Source organism: Drosophila suzukii, chromosome X (assembly GCF_043229965.1).
Source record: "Drosophila suzukii chromosome X, CBGP_Dsuzu_IsoJpt1.0, whole genome shotgun sequence".
Taxonomy (NCBI): Eukaryota; Metazoa; Arthropoda; class Insecta; order Diptera; family Drosophilidae; genus Drosophila; species Drosophila suzukii.
Genome location: NC_092084.1, coordinates 16,119,470 through 16,132,559, shown reverse-complemented (window position 1 = coordinate 16,132,559; position 13,090 = coordinate 16,119,470). Strand labels below are relative to the sequence as shown.

The 13,090-nt window shown below is 33.3% G+C and overlaps 1 protein-coding gene across 2 annotated transcripts in view; it reads right to left on the bottom strand.

Moving 5' to 3' along the window:
* Window positions 1-13,090, bottom strand: part of AstA-R1 (allatostatin A receptor 1) — a 113,837-nt gene that overhangs the window by 38,592 nt on the left and 62,155 nt on the right. Inside the window, exon 2 of one of the 2 annotated variants that reach the window (XM_017086594.4) lies at window positions 11,794-11,874. The exons of the other annotated variant lie outside the window; for it this stretch is intronic. The gene's annotated coding sequence lies outside the window, so the exon portion shown is untranslated. The remainder of the gene's footprint in view (window positions 1-11,793; window positions 11,875-13,090) is intronic. 2 annotated transcript variants of the gene reach the window in all.

Below are 13,090 nucleotides of genomic sequence, written 5' to 3'. Positions count from 1 at the left end.
GACCTTTATATTCTTCTTATTGAGTTTTTCTCTGAGTAGTGCAATTTCAGTTCTTAGTTCTGGTCCCCTGACTTTGGCGCCACACAATTTTGTGGCCACATTGATGTCGCCCACGAAATGCTAAAGTTTTACTTTCTTCGCCCACTTTCCCCTGCCCAACTGCTGACCCCTCTATTCCCCCCATTTTCCACCCCCTTCCTTTTATTTTCCATCCCCATCTGAACCACACTTCATCGCTCTTACCAACAAACACTTAGCAGCTTTAAAAACTTTGTAGTTCTATGCATATTAACATTACGCATACGACATGAAGTTCATAAGTTGAGGGGGAGAAAGATATTAGGGAAATGGGCAGGGGAAAAGCAGGGGAAAAGCGGGAGAATAGGGGAGAAAGGAAGATTGAAAAGAGATGAACTTAGAGCCAATTCTCAACTAGGTGATGTCCAATCAAGCTGATTGAACTTACGATTATGTATGTTGAAGGGGTTAAATGTGAGTGGTCTAAACTTTTTCGGATGACACAAAAGTTTTTGACAAAATGCTGCCTGGAAAAACCCTGTTTTAACTTGTGTGACATTGTGAAATCAATGCTACCCGCCTGAAAATATGTGAAATATGAAACCAAAACTATTTTGCCAAAAGTAAAAGTTTTGTATGTGGTGGTTTTCCCATTTTTGGGTGTATTTTTACTATGTAATTAGGTGTCACTTAAAAAAAAAGAATATCAAACAAATGTTAATATCAATTATATCAACATTTTAAATATTTTAACTCGATTTAAATAAAATAGTATTTAAAACATTAACTAACATTTAAATTATAACTCAATAATTAAACAGTTTTTATTGTCTAAGAAAATTTGTATACAAAAATGTAATATTACTGTTTTTAAGTTTAGTTGCACCTAAAAAAAAGGTGCGAGAAATTAAGGACTATTTAAAATACATTAAAATATTTCTAAAAATTTATTTTGTATTAGCATTAATTTTAAAGTTTTTTTCCATTATAACATAGGTCATTTAAGGTGCTTTAAGCCTTAAGTAAAAAAATGTTTAAAGCTTGCACCAATGTTAAAAAGTAGCCCATTCATTTAATAGATTGAGTGTGTAAAATTCAAAAAAATTCAGGATGGCCTAAAAAATAAATGCGCAATATAAAAATCAGTTTGAAGTTAAAAAATATAAATTAATATAAATTAAAAAACATATTAATAAAGTATTGTGGTAATTTTTCCAGTGTAGACTCAGCGTGATGTGTCTCCCTGCTGAGTGTTACCACCTTTCCCAGTTCGTGGGCCTTGCTCTCAACTTGTCAACGCATATACATTTTCCAACGCACTAGAAAATGTTGAAAATTGCGTTGGACGGCGGTGGGTGGAGTGGGTGGTAAGGAAGTGGGTGTGGTTATGGAAAGTGGGTGGCGAGGGGTAGGCGTTACACCTACACACTCGCACACTGAGCAGCTGCAAAAACACAAGTCAAAAGTCGGCCAGGGGCGCTCTTTTCTTGGCAACCCAGGCAACCCCCCCCCTCTACACAAGCCCCCGGAAATGCCGCACCTGACTGAGCCCCCCTCCCCCTACCCACAGCACAGACTCATCTGTCTTTTTGGTTCAACGTAACTCAGCACAGTGACCTCAACGAAAACCGCATAACTTTGGTATTTTTAATTAAATAAGTTAGAACGGCAAAAATGATCAAATAAGATAAATAACATATTAATGAAGATAGAAATATTAACAATAACGTAATAACATTATTACACATGAAATATATAAGCAATCGAGTTATTAAAATAAAAAAATATTTATTATATTGTTTATATTCTATAACAGAATAATTATTTAACAGTGCGCTTTTCAAACAATAAAATCTTAAATATTTAAAAAAACAGAAGAAAAAGTTTAATTTAATTAATTACAACATTTTTAATAATAGGAAATTAAGAAAAGTCACTTATTTTTATTTTTTCAATTTATGTAACTAAATTTGAAAGCCATGTGAGTTGTTAATATAGCATAATATTTATTTAAAAACATATTTTTAAAAGTAATAACGAATACTGGCGACCCGGAACATAATGAAAATTAAGAGTATATTTTGGCAGTAATTTTTTTCTGACCCACTGTGCCTCCGAGTGTTTGTTTTCAATTTCAATTTTACAATAAGCGAGGCGAGGTAAAGCGAGGCCAAAACGACCCGCCTTCCTGGTCTACGCCAAATGGCCAGCTTTGCGGATATATGTTCTATATATAAGTCAAGCCCTACTGTATATATATACATACATATATATATATATATATAATGAATAAAGGCACAATTTCACACTTTGTTTCATTGGAAAATTACAGGAGAGGCAACGATTTTTCCGCCTTTTGTTTTGGCTGAAAGCTTTTTAATAAGGCTTGCCCTATGTCTCCCCCATTGCAGATAATATTGCCCATATTTTGTATATAGCAATTGGATTTGTAGATACGTTTGGATGGATGGCTTACAGACGACCTTTTTAATTTGTGCCCCTTGTTTTTACACGCAAGACACGTTATCATTATGGCCCTACAATCACCCATTGCCACTTTTATCCCGGTCGAATTGAAGATAGCAGAAGTAAGGAACCAATGACCCATTTGGGTCATCAATAAAAACGAACAGAAAATCGTGGAGGGAGAAAGTTAAAGAGACGAACAAATACACACATGCGAGGACACAATTAAATGTCTCTTATTTGCTCCGACTAAATTGTTCTGGTCTGTTATTTACTTAATGCTGAAGATAAACTTTAAGAACAAAATACACAAGGCGATGGATATTTTTTTGGGTTAAGGTTATGGCAGTATAAACCGTAATTTTATATCAAAGCAAATTAAAAGAGTCAACATCAAAGAATCAGAACGAAAAGTATTCGATGAAAAGCCGAATAAAGTTGACAGTATCTGGTTGCCATATTATGAAATGGCAAAAAATATTCCGTTTTTCTTAATTGCATTGCTCTAAATATTTCTTTGTTTTGTTTCTACTTATCAACAGATATTTAACTTATTTTCCAATTTTATTACACATTTCCAGGCTTTATATAAAATTCCCTTTGATCGGTTCAATTAATTTAAATATTACAAGTTTATAAATGGTTTTTCCAACTTTGAAACAATTTTTCATTCAGCTTAAGGTGCGTTTATCACCTTGAATGATTCACACACAAAATGAATAAATCAGTGGACGTGAACTTATATATCCAATTATGATAAGCAGCCAAAAAAAAATAAACGAAGCTTAAATAATAAATGAGGGAAGTCTCTTATTGAAATGCAAAAATCAAAAAGATTCCGAGACCTTTGGCCAGGCGAATAAGAAGGCAAATAATTTCCGCTGCTCCAAAGGAAAGTGCCCCCTGACCCTCGAGCCCCACAATCGCAGTGCTCCATAACCCCAGATACCCAGATTCAGGACCTTCTCAAAATAGCCTCTATAACATCCCCGGGCAGACAGGACAGAACAGTTTCCGTTTTCCGTTTCCTGTGCAAATATGCGAACTGGGAATGGCCAAATACAGGGGCGTAGGGCAAAAGGATTGCAAAAAATCAACGAACGGTTAGCGACCGGAAACGAAGACTTAGATACCTTGGCTAAGAGGTTCTTTGAAAGACTGAATATTTTTCCCAGATTTAATTTTGCTTATGATTTTCTTAACATATTATGTAGCATTTTATCTGTATATCTGTTTAAGTAAATCACTAGGGTCTTAAAATCTCATGAAATGTCATCTTATGTGCCTCAAAGAATGCAGTAAATAAGAATTGTTGTCTTTCTGAAGGAAATCCTTTTACTTCTGAGCTTAAAATATATTGTTGCATACTTTTAGGCACCTAAATGTTATTTTTCCTAAATTGCTTTTAAATTTCTTAAAATTTGTTTTCGGATTATTAAAAATGTACGATTTGTATCACAAATCCATGGACTTCTTTTTAATCCTGCTTATATCCCCCTTTTCCAGGGTATCAAAACATGCGGGCGGCTCCTCGCATTCGTGGCCTAAGTTGACATGATTTGAGCCGGGTTCAGTTACGGTTAGAAACCGGTCTAGGCGGCTTATTGGTCAGAGCTTGTCGATGATGTCGATGGCGTTCATGTGGAATGTCCATGTTCGAGGGTTCCCCTTCCGTTGTCATCATTTTTTTTCTACTGTCTGTCGTCTGCGTGGGCTTTCTTTTTTTCGTGTCAGTACAAATGCTTTTGCCATGTCAGACAGAAGGTCTCCCCCCTCCACTCCTCATCACTTCACCGGCCCTTGGGTATACAATTCAAAGCGGGAAATCTCTTTTTTGGACTCACAGCAATCATCGAGGACATGACAACAGCAGGATCAGGACTTAACGTCACATTTTTGAGGTATTATTTCTTATTTATCCACAAATTAAATGTGTGAATAGGTTTAAACTCAAATAGAAAGAATAGGTTGTAATAATCCTGTTCTTTGTAGTTTTTAAAAAGGATAAAGGAAACAGACTTCAAGAGAACAACTAACTAAAAGAGGTTGTATTAACCATTTGTTGAATACCATTACTTGTTAAATTGTGTTGGTTTTAATTAGTTTTATTTTTCAGTTGATTATTAATGCCATTAATTGAAAATATAAAAAAATGCACTTAATTTTATTTTAGTAATTCTTTTATTTATATAGATATTTTCCCTATATAAAAGGGACTCAGGAAAATAACAAATTCTAATTTGTTATTCAACACATTAATTAAATACTATTTTTATTGGGTTATCTTGTTATATGTTACATAAAATATAAAACGATTTTCAAAATTTCTAGCTAAACTGCCATACTTTTTGAAGAGTAAGCGTTGCATCGACGTGCTTAAGTCCAGGACATTTAGGACTTTTCCCATTTTCCCCAAGCGCTTTTCCCGCTGCCCCCACCCATCTCGGTTCTCCCTTCTTTTATGACCTCGTAAACAGCACATAACACTAAAGAGCCTGCTGAGGGCGGGTTCTAGGCCAACAATGAGAAACATACACAAAATATAGAAAAATAAGAAGTTCTCTTCCGGGAAACTGGGCGGAATGTGTGCGTGTGTGAATAAAATAGTTTTCGAGTATCCATTTGCATATTTAAACGGGTGAACTAAATGCTTTTCCCGCACAGCCCTACAACTCCATGCGCATTTTCCCTTCTTGCTGCTAATGGCTTTCCTTTATCCAATTTTCCTCTCAGCCACTTGTCGCACATGCCCAAGTATTTGTGTTTAATTTTTCATGCGCTTTCATTAAATAATAGAGAAATATAGTAGAGAAACGGAGCTGCAACAGCTGTTGTCCTGCCAAAATGCAAAAAGGACGAAATTCCACCACCATCAACAAGTTTGGTCCCTTCGGTGGCCAAGTTTATTTAGGAAAATTCCTTTCCTTTATCCGAAATCCAAGGAGGGAACGCTTTTGGTTTCGATCGGGGAATTCCACAGCCAAACGCACACAAACACCCTGATTTCCATATATATCAGAATGTATGTATTTATACATTGAGTTTTTAATTAAAGTGAATCCCTGTCCGCCTTCAATGAGTTATATATATATATATCTATGAAACGGGTATCCTCGCCAGACAGCTTTGAATATTTTTAACATTTTATATTAGTATCCGCTCAAAGAATGCCAGCTGAGTTCTTTCGCTCTTGGTTATAAATGTGGATTTCTTTCATTCCTTCTATTTATATTCCGTAATCCGCGATGAAAGGTTTTGACCCTGGCATTGGATTTATTGTGTGTGTGTGTTCTTTGCTGAAAGGAATCTTCGCCAGGGGAAAATGTGGAAATATCTAAATATTTTCACAACTTATTACTGCGTCAGAACGGAAATAAAAGATTGAACACTTAAAGAAATATTAAAAAAAGGGATTCTTCTATTTATTAAAAAATTAAATACAAATATGAAACTTTATTCCTTTTCTAAAGCCATGGAAAAATGTGGAAATATCTAAATATTTTTACAACTTTTTTCTGCGTCAAAAAGGAACTCAAAGATTGTACACTTTCAAAAATGAAATGCAAATATAGAACTTCATTCCCTTTCTAAAGCCAGACAAAAATGTGCAAATATATAAATATTTTCACAACTTATTACTCCGTCAAAACGGATCAAAAAGATTGCACACTTAAAAAAAGATTAAAAATAGGAATTCTTCTATTTATTGAAAAGGTAAATAAAATATAAAACTTTATTCCTTTTCTAAAGCCAGAAAAAATGTAGAAATATCTAAATATTTGTACAATTTATTACTGCGTTATAACTGAACCAAGAGATTGAACACATAAAAAAATATTGAGTAAAATTTGATTTCTTCTCATTTATTAAAAAATTAAATATAAACTATATCCCTTTTCTAAGGCCAGGGGAAAATGTTGAAATGTCTAAATATTTTCGGAACATTTTACTGCGTCAAAAAATATTATATAAAAAAGAAGATTTCTTCTATTTAATTCAAAAATTAAATACCTACGAATATAAAACGTTATCACTTTTAATTTTAAATTTAAATTTTAAATTTTAAATTTTCAAATGTGTGTATAGGTGCAACGCTCCACCTTTTATTGCTGAAATGGAATTTGACTGAAATTAAAACTCGAGTAAACGCAATTTGGTTTTAATGTTGACATAAATGAGGCAACGCTCGTTGAACTGCCCAACTATTTGAACAGCTTTTGGCTTGAACTGAAAAAAGTATTAAAAAGCCAAACACAACGTTGTAAAGTTGCTGGAAAAATGTGGCGAAAATTCGTGGTTGAGAAATGTTGATGGATGTTGGGTTTTTAGGGGGTGGAAAACATGGCGGAAGGTCACCATTTCATATGCAATTCCTGTGTTGATTGCAATTTCTGCGGTGGGGCCAAATGTAATTTGTTTTGATATTTCTATTTGACGGATGTCTGGCTTGTTCTCTCCCCAAAAAGCTGCTTGTTATGACGCCTAAAATCTAGGATTTAACTGGTTGGATTTTGGGTCGAAACCCTTGATAATGTTTCACATACAAACAACTATGTTTCCCGTTTAGCATCATATTTCCATAAGTTCAGTTATGTCATTTATATAAGTATTTATAATTGCCATTTGATACTTGCACTTTGACAATTTTAATTTATTTTTATAATTTAAGCTATCGCATATTTGCAAGCATGGGTGTTTGATTAAATATACATTTAAAATATTTAACACAGTTTTCCTTAAGGTTTCTAATTTTTTGTATTAAGTGGATATATTTGTTATAAATAGGTGGGTTTACTTGTTCATTTTTATTATTATTATTTAATTGTAAATAATTTTTTATAATGCCCATTTTAGAATAGCTTAGATTTTGATTAATTGACTGAATTGAATGCTTAATGCTTAATTTCCAATCGATTGGCATTCTAACCTTAAAATTTTTCATTTTTTGCCATTTTTCGAAAAAAAAAAGTGATGCAACCCCTTCAAAAAATGAGAAAATTGGTCAAAAAATAAATTTTCCTAAGAATGATGAGGATCGTTAGCATTTTAAGCAAGCTGTTTAAAACAGTCGGTCTTTTAGCTGTACGCCTTAACTTGGCTGAGCTACGATGGAAAAAGCGAAAAAAAATTCGCATTTTTGACAAAAATCTGAGTTTTGTATTTTTGACAAAAATTTGAACCCTTTTTTTCGACATAAAAGTTCAGTTTTTTGGCTGCTATAACAAAAGTATAAGTCAGAATGACGAATGTCATACCTCGTTGAGCTCGTTGTATAATTTCCAATCGATTGGCATTCTAACCTGAAAATTTTTCATTTTTTACCATTTTTCGAAAAAAAGTGATGAAACCCCTTCAAAAAATGAGAAAATTGGTCAAAAAATAAATTTTCCTAAGAATGATGAGGATCGTTAGCATTTTAAGCAAGTTGTTCAAAACAGTCGGTCTTTTAGCTGTACGCCTTAGTTTGGATGAGCTACGATGGAAAAAGCGAAAAAAAAATTCGCATTTTTGACAAAAATCTGAGTTTTGTATTTTTGACAAAAATTTGAACCCTTTTTTTCGACATAAAAATTCAGTTTTTTGGCTGCCAAAACAAAAGTATTTGTCAGAATAAGGAATGTCATACCTCGTTGAGCTCGGTGTTTAATTTCCAATCGATTGGCATTCTAACCTGAAAATTTTTCATTTTTTGCCATTTTTCGAAAAAAAGTGATGCAACCCCTTCAAAAAATGAGAAAATTGGTCAAAAAATATATTTTCCTAAGAATGATGAGGATCGTTAGCATTTTAAGCAAGCTGTTTAAAACAGTCGGTCTTTTAGCTGTACGCCTAAATTTGGCTGAGCTACGATGGAAAAAGCGAAAAAAAAATTCGCATTTTTGACAAAAATCTGAGTTTTGTATTTTTGACAAAAATTTGAACCCTTTTTTTGACATAAAAATTCAGTTTTTTGGCTGCTTTAACAAAAGTATAAGTCAGAATGAGGAATGTCATACCTCGTTGAGCTCGGTGTTTAATTTCCAATCGATTGGCATTCTAACCTGAAAATTTTTCATTTTTTGCCATTTTTCGAAAAAAAATGAGAAAATTGGTCAAAAAATATATTTTCCTAAGAATGATGAGGATCGTTAGCATTTTAAGCAAGCTGTTTAAAACAGTCGGTCTTTTAGCTGTACGCCTAAATTTGGCTGAGCTACGATGGAAAAAGCGAAAAAAAAATTCGCATTTTTGACAAAAATCTGAGTTTTGTATTTTTGACAAAAATTTGAACCCTTTTTCTGACATAAAAATTCAGTTTTTTGGCTGCTTTAACAAAAGTATAAGTCAGAATGAGGAATGTCATACCTCGTTGAGCTCGGTGTTTAATTTCCAATCGATTGGCATTCTAACCTGAAAATTTTTCATTTTTTGCCATTTTTCGAAAAAAAGTGATGCAACCCCTTCAAAAAATGAGAAAATTGGTCAAAAAATAAATTTTCCTAAGAATGATGAGGATCGTTAGCATTTTAAGCAAGCTGTTCAAAACAGTCGGTCTTTTAGCTGTACGCCTTAATTTGGCTGAGCTACGATGGAAAAAGCGAAAAAAAATTTCGCATTTTTGGCAAAAATCTAAATTTTGCATTTTTGACAAAAATGTAAACCCTTTTTTTCGTCAAAAATATTCGGTTTTTTGGCTGCCATAACAAAAATATAAGTCAGATTGAGGAATGTCACACCTCGTTGAGCTTGTTGCTTAATTTCCAATCTATTGGCATTCTAACCTGAAAATTTTTAATTTTTTGCCATTTTTCGAAAAAAAATGAGAAAATTGGTCAAAAAATATATTTTCCTAAGAATGATGAGGATCGTTAGCATTTTAAGCAAGCTGTTTAAAACAGTCGGTCTTTTAGCTGTACGCCTAAATTTGGCTGAGCTACGATGGAAAAAGCGAAAAAAAAATTCGCATTTTTGACAAAAATCTGAGTTTTGTATTTTTGACAAAAATTTGAACCCTTTTTTTGACATAAAAATTCAGTTTTTTGGCTGCTTTAACAAAAGTATAAGTCAGAATGAGGAATGTCATACCTCGTTGAGCTCGGTGTTTAATTTCCAATCGATTGGCATTCTAACCTGAAAATTTTTCATTTTTTGCCATTTTTCGAAAAAAAGTGATGCAACCCCTTCAAAAAATGAGAAAATTGGTCAAAAAATAAATTTTCCTAAGAATGATGAGGATCGTTAGCATTTTAAGCAAGCTGTTCAAAACAGTCGGTCTTTTAGCTGTACGCCTTAATTTGGCTGAGCTACGATGGAAAAAGCGAAAAAAAATTTCGCATTTTTGGCAAAAATCTAAATTTTGCATTTTTGACAAAAATGTAAACCCTTTTTTTCGTCAAAAATATTCGGTTTTTTGGCTGCCATAACAAAAATATAAGTCAGATTGAGGAATGTCACACCTCGTTGAGCTTGTTGCTTAATTTCCAATCTATTGGCATTCTAACCTGAAAATTTTTCATTTTTTGCCATTTTTCGAAAAAAAGTGATGCAACCCCTTCAAAAAATGAGAAAATTGGTCAAAAAATAAATTTTCCTAAGAATGATGAGGATCGTTAGCATTTTAAGCAAGCTGTTCAAAACAGTCGGTCTTTTAGCTGTACGCCTTAATTTGGATGAGCTACGATGTAAAAACCGAAAAAAATTTCGCATTTTTGACAAAAAACTGAATTTTGTATTTTTGACAAAAATTTGAACCCTTTTTTTCGACATAAAAATTCAGTTTTTTGGCTGCCAAAACAAAAGTATTTGTCAGAATAAGGAATGTCATACCTCGTTGAGCTCGTTGCTTAATTTCCAATCTATTGGCATTCTAACCTGAAAATTTTTCATTTTTTGCCATTTTTCGAAAAAAAGTGATGCAAAAAATGAGAAAATTGGTCAAAAAATAAATTTTCCTAAGAATGATGAGGATCGTTAGCATTTTAAGCAAGCTGTTCAAAACAGTCGGTCTTTTAGCTGTACGCCTTAATTTGGATGAGCTACGATGTAAAAACCGAAAAAAATTTCGCATTTTTGACAAAAAACTGAATTTTGTATTTTTGACAAAAATTTGAACCCTTTTTTTCACCAAAAAAGTTCAGTTCAATTTTAAAAAGTGATGGTATGTTTTATTTAATATATATATTAAATATAGAAGACATTTTTTAAGCTTAAGTTTCTATTTTTATTTTTGGTAATTTACAGAAATTTAAGCAAATTTAATATGCATATATGGTTTAATAAAATTTATAAAATTTAAAATTTTTTGACGATTTCTGTAAATGTGGCTGGAAAAAGAGCCAAAGCCTTTAACATGCCATTTTTTGACCTTGTCATCGAATAAGGCTCAAGGGGTCAACGTCATTCGGGCATGATTAAATGAAAATATCAGCTTACACCGTCTCCCGATTTCAGAGCAGGGGCTCCAGGTTGTCGGCCATTGTCATTTATTGTGATTATATGGTGCACATGGTGTCCCTCTCTAATGATGTCGCCATGTGGCGTCTGTATGCCCCTCTCTTTCCGCCGACCTACCTCCCTCTCTTTCTCGCACTGATGCAGGCCGCAGGTGTCAATGGACCCTTTGGCCAGACTCTCTCATATTCTACCAGATAAACATATACAAAGATTTCAAGGGATTGTCATTAAAGATTAAAGTTTGTACCCCAAATGGGGAATATTTTAGGGTTTGGCTGGATTTAATTTAATTTCTTTAATTTTTGATGTCAAGATCCTATGAGTAATTTTTTTAAGATGTCCATTTATTGGATATTTTAGAAAAAGTTATGCATAAATAATTAAAAAGACAAGCTTTGTATTGTATATTTTGTCATTTATAAGTTACTCAACCTATCATGGCATTTATCATCTTTTTGCTTCCCTTATTTCGCTACAGATACGTTAATATTTGTGTATAAATTAGGATATTTCTTGTCCGTAGCCTGAATCTTATGCTTTCTGGTTATTTTTATGATATTTTTTCATGGTTCCCAGGGCCGCTTTATGAGCCCTCTCTTTCTGCCTCCAACTACCCGTCTCTTTCTTACTTTGCGCCCTTCTTCGCAGTTAGGAACATTAATTTAATCGGCATGTCATTTCATGTTCAAAGTTTTACACCTTTGCGACAGGAGGCAGGATAACCATAAAATGCCTCTTGGCTTTGTCTCCCATCTCAACCGGGATTTTCCCTCATTTTCCCGCTGCCTGATTTTCCTACATTTCCAGCTTAATTCCCTTGTTTTTCGCCGTGTTAAGTGTGCTGGGGGCCAAGAATGGAATCCAAGAAAGTCTTACCAGGAAAAATTAGTTTAGTTTTCCGCACTCAGCTTTTAATTCGAAGTTCGTGATTCCAGGCACCAAATGAGAAACGTGTATCTGTAATCAAAAATCAAACAATTTCCACAATTATAACCTATTTATTTATTCATAAACGCGGCCAATCAAACATTTACCAGATCGCAGATGAATTTCGTGAAAAATTGATTTCCGTTTAATAACGCGTAGCATTTGCCAATCATAATTGATGGTGGAAAACGGGTGGAAACCATCAATAGTTCGGTGGTAACGGTGGTGAATGTGGAAATGGAAAATGGGGTGGTGGAAAATGGAGTCTGGTAAATGAGTAATGGCCTTGTTTAAATACCAAATCGAATGTGGGCAAACATGTGTGTGTGTATAGGTTCACTAAATGAACCTCGCAAATTGTGGTGCTAAAAGGGAATATTGCTATAAATTACGAAAACACTTTAAAGATATTTTCGTTTTGAATATACAAACCTACATATATTTTAAATAAATACTATACAATATCTAGATTTTACATTGCAACCTAAGGTATTATAAATATAAGTAAATTCTTCCTTTGGAATAAAAACAAATCACAATTAAGCAGCGAGTTTAATCTTTTACTTTTTTTACGATTTTCGGCATAAAAATTCGGATACTCATTTTTGGTTTATCACATTGTCAGTCTTTTTCTTGGGGGCAATATTATCGTTAACATTTTCCTTGGCTTTGTTTGTCGCTGCTTGATTTTTATGAGTTTTATTATCCAAAAGGCACATGGTTGTTGTTTTTGCCCGCCCATTGTTTGTTATTTTGTTGTTGGCAGCTTGTTGTTTATGTTGTTTTCGCTTATGTTTTTATTGACAGTTATGACAGCCATTTGTGCTCGTTGTCATTGCAGTTTTCTTTGAAATTGGCCGAGCGAAAAGTCCGGGAAATTCATTTCGATTTTCTTCGTTTCAATGAAAACGAACAGTATTCCTGTCATACCCTTTCAATAAAAATTAAACAATATTGTTTAATGAATTGGAATTATCAAGGCGTGGATGGGTGCACATTTATTCGTGAAAAAAACACAGTGGCCTTGAAATATTACCTTCTTAAATTACATTCCACAGTACTTTTTATTAAAATACATAATACTTAATTAAATTTGAATATTGGCAAGTATTTATATTTTTAAATTTATTGCTTATACCAATATGTTGAACACGACTGTATTTTTAAGTAGCTCTTTCATAATCATACAATTATTGAGCGGAAAATTTGCCAAGACTTAAGTTGAAAATCCCCCCAGCTCATCAGT